The sequence below is a fragment of the Nelumbo lutea genome, chromosome 1, assembly GCF_056320005.1.
Source record: "Nelumbo lutea isolate HS-2025 chromosome 1, American lotus-T2T, whole genome shotgun sequence".
Taxonomy (NCBI): Eukaryota; Viridiplantae; Streptophyta; class Magnoliopsida; order Proteales; family Nelumbonaceae; genus Nelumbo; species Nelumbo lutea.
The window spans coordinates 120,500,328-120,508,743 of NC_142684.1; the positions used below are offsets into that span (position 1 = coordinate 120,500,328).

At 39.2% G+C, this 8,416-nt stretch overlaps 1 long non-coding RNA gene across 1 annotated transcript; it reads right to left on the reverse strand.

Annotated features, from left to right (window-relative positions):
• Window positions 1-591: 591 nt before the first annotated feature.
• LOC148877154 (uncharacterized) lies at window positions 592-5,162 on the reverse strand. Its single transcript, XR_016113051.1, has 2 exons — window positions 4,682-5,162; window positions 592-972 (listed from the first exon to the last, which is right to left on the reverse strand). It is a non-coding gene; the product is annotated as an uncharacterized LOC148877154 (long non-coding RNA).
• Between the last annotated feature and the right edge of the window lie 3,254 nt (window positions 5,163-8,416).

An 8,416-nucleotide genomic window follows, 5' to 3' on the forward strand; every position in this document is an offset into this window, starting at 1 on the left:
CAATAAAAAATGTTTAAGGGCATAAATCCATGTTCAAAAGTACCCCTAACATTTCATATCAAACTTTTAGAAAGAAAAACTATCTGATTTTAGAAAAATGAGCAAGAGAGAACATAGCATATATGTTCCTTCTTCAAACAAATAACAAATTAATCTAACGAATTAGAGTATTTAATTTGTGTATTGTTAGGGGTAAGAACAACATTTTCATTTTTATTTTCTTTTGGTTAAATTTGTTCAGACAAATATTATGTTTTTTTTTTTTTCCTGAAGGTACATATATTATGATTAAAACCATTACATTTTCACTTCAAAAAGGTCGATTAAATAAATCGGTTGCAAATTAAAGAGTATGTTTTGGTAAAATGCAAACTAATAGGTTTCAATAAATTCAAGAAACTATAGGGGTGTTTTAATAAATGAACCATAAAATTAGAAAATAATTTTGGTGTCTTGATCTGTAGTCTACACACTTGGCAGGCATGTGGGCTCTTTCAATTGTTTCAAAATTTCCTTCTAGTTCCAGGGTCGGGGGTCCTCTTTTTTTTTCAAAAGAAAGCAGTCAACACTTCATTAATTTAAACCGAACTGTACAGATGAAGATAAATGATGGTTATAGAATATTTTCACCTGGCCTTTGCATGCCAGATAGGCTATTGAATGATCATCTTTGTTGTAGTTTCTATTTATATTGTACAAAGTCTAATTGTTCAAAAGTAGATAAAAGTCTTGATAATTGTGCCCAATGTAACCGGTCTATCCACTTCTTTGGTTGACTTTTATCCTGCAAAAAATCTATCAACTGTGATGAGTCGCTATATATCATGATCCTGGATATCTTGAGTTGGCTAACTGCTTTGAGCCCTTGAATTAGAGCCCAGAGTTCCGCATCATAACTGTCGATGGCCCAACATGGTTCTCATTTAGCAAGGATTGTGCCTTTGTCTGTGCATTGGATGATGAAAGCTCGTCCTGCAAGACTTGAGAGTAAGTCATACGATCCATCAATGTAAAATGTGGTGAGGGTGTTCTGTCTCTCGTTTGTTGGGGTGAAAATCCTTATATTTTCAAAGCATTGGTCCTGAGAGCATTGATACTTCCACACTTGAGATATAATGCCCCTTGGGCTGGTATTCTTGTGGTAAAAAATGAGGTCATTTCTGGCTCTCCATATGAGATATAGTACAGTACAACCCTTCTCTACAAGATGTATAGACTCTTGTGGTGATAAGTTATTTTTAAAATTTTCCCACCACTTTATGATGGAAACATAAACTTCCTCTTCCTCTTTGATGTCATTCGGGTTCAGTTCTACCTGGGCTTCACGCCAAACTGCTCTTGTGAAAGGGCATGTAAAGAGTATATGTGAGGTTGTTTCCTTTTAATGTCTACAGAAAGGGCAGTATGTTTCAAAGGGTGGAGCCATTTTGTGCATTTACTTCAGGTTAAGAGGCCATTCTACACCACTTTCCAAATGAATACTATGCACCTATAGGGAATGTTCAGTTTCCATAGATCTTTCCATGGGAAATGTGCTTTGCAGGATGATGGTTTCTGGTTTTCAAAAACCTTGTATGCTGACTTCACTGTGTATGTTTCGGAGGAGTTGTGTTTCCACAAAATGTTATCTTGGCTTGACTCTATGCCGGGGGTAATTTGAAGGATATGAAAGCATGTTTGTTCATCAAAAAATTAGGCCAAAATATGATGGTTCCAACTCCGGTTTGGGCTCAAATAGTGATGAGACATGTTGGTTACGGTGAGACTCGATGGTTGTGTCTTTTGGATATGGGATTCCTCCTGTGGTAGTTGGAACCCACGGGTTGGAGAAAACTAAGATGTTCCTGCCTGAACTAACTTGCCATATTATGTTTGGCTTCAATTATTTTAGAAATTTGTGTGTGGAACGCCACCATAGTGATGAGTTGCGGGTGATTTTGGCCCGAAATGGGCTTTGATTTGGGAAATACCTTTGTTTGATGATTTGGCTCCAAAAAGTGTTGGGAGAGGATATCATTCTCCATACTTGTTTCCTAAAGACTGCCTTGTTCATGTCTTGACTTTTTCTGAATCCCAAGCCTCCATTTTGTTTTGCTTGATTTTCTATTCTCCATTGTATTGTGTGTTTGGACTTGTTTTCACCTGCATGCCACCAGAAATCCTTCATCAACTTGTTCAGTTTAGAGAGTGTTCCATGAGGGAGAATTGTTGTCTACATGGAGTATACTAGCATGGCTTAGATGGCTAATTGGATCAAAGTGGTGTGACTTGCTTGGGATAGAAATCTGGAGTTCCAAGATGTGATTTTTTATATCACTTGGTCCACTAGGGGCTGATGTGTTGATATCCTATGGTCTTGTACTCCTAGTTTGGTGCATGGGTACTTTGTGCCTTGTAGAGGCTTTCTGACCTTGAGTATGTGAGAGATAAATTTTTCTATGATGTCTTGGAACATTGCTACTAAACATAATGGAAGACTTCTCATAGTTTGCCTTTTGTCCCGAAAGTTGCTCAAAAGTGGATAGGATTTGGCTTAGAACTTTAACCTGTGACACATCCGCCTTGTAGAAAATGATGCAATCATCCACAAATAGCGAATGGGTAATAGACATACCATTCCTACAAATCTTGGCTCCTTCAATGAGACCTTCACTTTTAGCACATGCTAACAATTGTGTTAGTATCTCCATACTCGTGATAAATAAATATGGGGAGAGGGGATCTCCTTGCCTAAGGCCACGTCTCAGATTGAAATGGCCATAACATTTGCCATTTAGTTTTACTGAGAAAGTTGGGGTAGAGATACATCGGTAGATCATTTGAATCCATTTTGATGGGAAACCCATTTTGTTCAGTGTTTCATTGAGAAAATTCTAGCCCATTTTTTCCTTCTCATTAAGTGCAATATCTCCTTGGTTAGTATGATGTTGTTTGTTATTTGTCTATTTTTAGAAAGCCAAATCGGAAAAGGAGAGACCACATCTTCTAGCACTGGCTGCATTTTGAGCACTAAACACTTAGAGATAATTTTGTAGAGAACAATGTAGAGGCTGATGGGTCTAAAATGTGTGGTGGTTGTAGGGTCATGGACTTTTGGTATGAACACCAAATTTGTGTTATTTATTTCCTTGGGGAGATGTTCAGAGTGAAAAATTGCAGCACCATTTGATGTATGTCATTTCCCACAATATCCCAAAAATGTTGATAAAAGAAAGCTGTGTACCCATGTAGACCTGGTGTTTTGTGAGGATGCATCTGCTTCACTACCCATGTTGATTCTTCAAAAGTTGGGGGTTGTAGGAGGTTCTCTCCATGTTGAATAGTGAGGGTTGGGGTAGGGATCAAAGAAAAGGGGCTGGTGTTCAAACATTCATTAAGTGTTCCCACCTCTTGCATGGAATTGATGAAGAGTTAAGCAATTTGTTCTTTATTGCATGTCCATTCTCTAGTTTGTTGCCTTAACCACTGAAAATTGTTTTGAATTGCTCTTTGGTTTGTTGTTTTGTGAAAATATTTTGTATTCTTGTCCCCTACTGTAAGCCATAGCTCCCTAGATTTCAGCCTCCATATTTTCTCTTCTTTTTCTTAACCAGTACGGGTATTGAGCTTGGAGGTCTCTGAGTTTTTGGTGATTTTCATTTTGCATTTGAGAATCAGAAATTTCCCTCTGCAATTTGTTAAGATGATCTTGTATCTTCTCAAAAGTCTAATGATTCCAAACTTTGAGATTTTTTTCCACTCTTTAAATTTTGTGGTTATTTGAAAATGTGGAGATCCTAGTATGTGGGTCTGTCATGCTGAAGTGATGATGTCTCTACAGTTTTTGTGGTCTGTCCAAAAAGGCAAGAAGTGGAAATGAGATGTTCTGCTAACTATGATTTATTCTGCAGTTAGCTTGATGAGTGCATGGTCTGATGAAATGATGGGTAGATGATGAACTATGGAGTTAGGATATAGATTTGTCCAGGAATATGTGCCAAAAGCTCTGTCTAGTGTTTCTAGGATTTTGGCTCTTCCATGCTACCTGTTTGTCCACGTGTAAGGTGGTCCTATAAAATCAATACCGATTAAGTTAAAAAGTTGAATGAAATTTTGGAGGTGTTTTGATGTTTTGGGGATTTGATTTTTGTAATTTTTTTGGTCTTGAGTTGTGAGGTCATTGACATCTCCAATTAAAAGCCTAGGGAGAGTGACTTGTTGTACGATATTTGTTAATTGAAGCCAAATGAGTTTTCTTTGATTTATTTAGGGTGGCCATGTATACAGATGAGGATCTAGGGTTTGGTGTGTGTGTGTGTGGGGGGGGGGGGGGGTTCAATTTGAAGGATGATGAAATTTGGCTGTATGTGGAGTGATTTTGCTGTGATGTTTCTAGACCAGCAGCATAAGAGCCCCCTTGATTGACCTCTTGATGGCTGGATCGAGTGACCCGATATTATAAGTTTTGTACTAAGCTCTTGTATTGTTCATGTCCATCCTAGTTTCACTTAGAAACCAAATGCTCGGTTTTTCTTTTATTATTGTTTTGCATAGGTTCCGGAGCTTTGAGGGTTTGTTAGCACCTCTGATATTCCATGAAAAGATTATCATTTTGGTGGCGGGGTGGGTGCGGTGTTGCTGTAGGTATGATTGAGAAGTTAAAATGGAAAAACCAAAAGTGATTTGTTGAGGGAGAGATTACCTGGCCTGTGAATATGGGGAGGTAAAATGGCTTTGATTCAAGATGTTGAGCAAAATGGTTAAGCCCTCCACCCTCCAGATTCCCTGCAAGAAAGCTTGATTCCACCTTATTGACCACCTGTGGCATCCCAGTTTACATCTAGTCTGATTGCTAGTGGGTGTGATCGTGGTGCATTGCAGATGGTTGTGGTTGAGTTGGCAATTCATACTGTGGTCCTAGGCTAGGGTAGTAGTTCACCAGTGCTCCATTTTTGACCATCAAGATATTATTGGTGGTGGCATCTGACAGGGAAAATGGGCGCCCCCTTGATTTTTCTTTCTTTCGTGAAGATCAATAGCACCTATCCATCCTTTTTTTTTTGTGATGTACAACACCCATGATTTGCTTCCATTATTGGAGACTCTAAGCTAGTCCATTGGTGCTGTGAGTTCGTAGTCGTTTGATTTGAACGATGTCCAACTGTTGTGTTGGATGTTTTCTTGAGTTTGTTCTTCTCTTCCTGTGACCGAATACTTGAGTTGGGTGGTGGAAATGATTGCATGGGCGGCGTGAGTTCCATATGGTGGCCATGGGAGGCATGCATGGTATGCATGTTATTTATGTGGCTGGCTTGCATAACTTTTGGTATGGATGCATGCGCTCCATTTGTATTTTGCACGGGGTTGTCGCAGGGAGCATTAATTGGTGGTTTTGCATGAAGACCACATGTCATCTGCATTGGGGCGCTTTCTTGGTGAGTTAACTTGTTATCGGTGGGAGTTGACTCATTCGTGGACTCACTGGATAAAAATCTAAAGCCGTTGCTGGACTGATCAATGCATCTCCATTTATGTCCTCCAACGCCGTCTTCTGAATCTTCACCAGCGCCATGATCACCATGCCTAATATGACAGGGTTCTTGCTTCTTTTTTTCTTAAGAGAAAACTAGGATTAACAATGGTTTTTCTGGTTGGTACTCCACTTGAAGCCATTCACTCAAATTATCGATGGATCAGTCTTCCAAAAAGCTCTTGTAATCTATGATCTGTTGATTCAGTCTCATGTAGGTGGTCCATGCATGACCTATTAATCCATAGTTTGCACAAGTTTTGGGTAATTTCTCATAGCAATAATGGAGCCATATTGGCTTACCTTGATAGAAGATGTTTTGGCCCGTATACAGTGGCTTATGAAGATCAATCTCTATTTTTTTCGAACATATAGACCTCAGATGAGGTGGCCTGTGCATGTTTTCTCTTGATTTGGTGTTACCTTGCCTGCGTAAGCTGTCAAGAAACTGATGTGGGCTTCTTCCACCATGCCTTTTGAAGCCAAACTTGCTGTGTCCATATCTGTTCAACCACACCTGTAGCAGAGTCTTTCCAGTCTTCAAGTAAAATCCAACTTTGTCTATGAAACCACGGACCTCCATTTAAAGCGGTGTTCTTGTTGTTTTCTTCTTTAAAGACGAATTCAATGGTGCCTCTCTCAATAAAGTTTTCTATTAAGGCATGTGTGATTCCCCATAGGTTTTTCACACGGGTAGCTAGGTTCTCTACACTTATTTGTTGTCTGGGGAAGATGTGTCCCTTTAGAGTGAGATTCGTGACATTTATTGCATCTTTTACTGGGTCAAAAGAGGGATAATCTTGGTTTGCTGTTACAGTAACTGCATGTGCAAAAAGTTGTGCTATGTCATTACTATTTGCTACGATGATCTCCTTACCCTTGTTTTTCTTCGATGACATCTGGCAATTTCGCATGCAAAAGACAACAGCAGGTGTTTTCTTGTGGGGCCCATGTAATAAAAAAAGCGGTCAGAAGAGAAAAAATGGGGATTCAAGTTAGCTGTAGGGAATCTTCAAGCAGAGGGTGGTCTAGAACTTTGGAGGGGTGTGAAGCTTGAGTTTCAGGAGTGTGGGAATGGAGTGGGGTGAAGCTGGGTGGTGGAAAAAAAACATTGAAAGGTAGCTGGGTTACAGGCTCAAGGTATCGTGCATGCCTCACCCTATGCAGCCATTTGCTTTTGGAATTTAGAACCAAGAAAACACAAATGGATGGGTCCCACCTCCAAAATGGGAAAAAAACAAAAGCATGTTGGGAAGACTTCCATTTCCAACCGTCTGATATGATTTGGAGCCTTAGGGGAAGATAAATAATTGAATGAGTCTGGATCTCCTGCCCACAAGAACTTTGTTCACATCTAACCACATAATATTACAGCCACACATGGGGAGTATCTTATTCTATTATATAATATTATACACGGAGATGTTCCCCATTCATGGAGGTGGTGTGCTGTGGGTAGATGTGGATAGAGTTCTTGTGGGCAGGAGGTTCAGAGTCAAGTTGAACAGCTCTTATAATATAAAATAACGTTGACCATTTATCTAAAATTCACACGTGACAAGATCTTGGGTCGCAAAACATTGTGCTTCACTGAAGTTCAGCTTCAGTAACTGTAAGTGCAAAGCCCCTTCGAACAGTCTTTACAGCCTTGCATTGGGATTAATACTTAATTTATCCGTCAGTAGTAATACTTAATTAATAATGATGCTGAAATAGTAACTTGACTTTAATTTTAAATTTGAAAGAGGCAATATCTATGATGTTCTTAGCAGTTATCAATCCAACCCACGCTATAACTTTCTTCCAATTATCTTCTAATGATGTTTAATCCCATACCTCTCACATAAAAATTATATTGGAGAAGAAAAAAAATTGATAGAGCATTACCGATTTTCCATAAAAAAACCTTATGTGGATTTGTTATTAGAAACAAGTGGAAATCATAAAAAAAAGGTAAAATACAAAAACCTCCCTTAAAATTTTTGACAATCATAAAACCTCCCCTATAGTTTAACTTTAACAAAATCCTCTCTTATATTTTCAAAAAAATCAACAAAAACCTCCCCTCCCTTTCGTTAATGACCAAGACAGAAATATCATAGTTATTCGTAAAATACCATACGTATAGAATTACATTTTTATCCTTAGACATCATTTGAGTTATTTATAAAATACCATTTTCGCCCTAACCCTAACAGTTGCAAGCAGTTGCAAGCAGCCACAGTACTCAGAATATTCCACTTTCCGAAATATTCCATACATCTTTCGGCAACGATTCTTCACTGGACGACGACCGTACTTCATCTTGTTGGTCGGTTTCTTCACTGGAGTTCGTTTTCTTCACCGGAATATTCCACTTCCCTTTCGTTTGCTACACATCTGCTATAGTCCGTGTTACACATCTGCTACCAATGTGTTCTCTTGTTCAAGTTACACCAATTTCATGTGGCTTGAAAATAAAAGATGAAGTACAACCATAAGGGCGGTTGTTACACTGGAGGGCCACCGAATGGATGAAGTGCACTGGCTGTTACGCGGTTGTTACACTGGTTCTCCTGTCCATGTTACGCTAGTTTCAAGCACATCTGCTACCCAAGCACTTCATCCACATGTGTTCTCCTGATAGTGTTACAGTAGTTTCATCCAGCGGTTGTACTTCATCTTGTTCGATCAATCTTTCCAACTAAAAAGTTTTAATCGAACGGTTGTAGGGTTTGAAGAAGCATCTCGTCACAATTTGCAACAGACAAATAATCACTACAGAGAGAAAAGAAACGAAAATTGTGAGGGCTCTTGACGGAAACGTGCCCCGATCTCTCTGAGCAACAACGGGTCTGAGCTTCCCGCCTTCATTCTGGCGTTCATCTCCGACTACGGTGAGCTCTCCCCTTCCCTCCATTGCCTTTT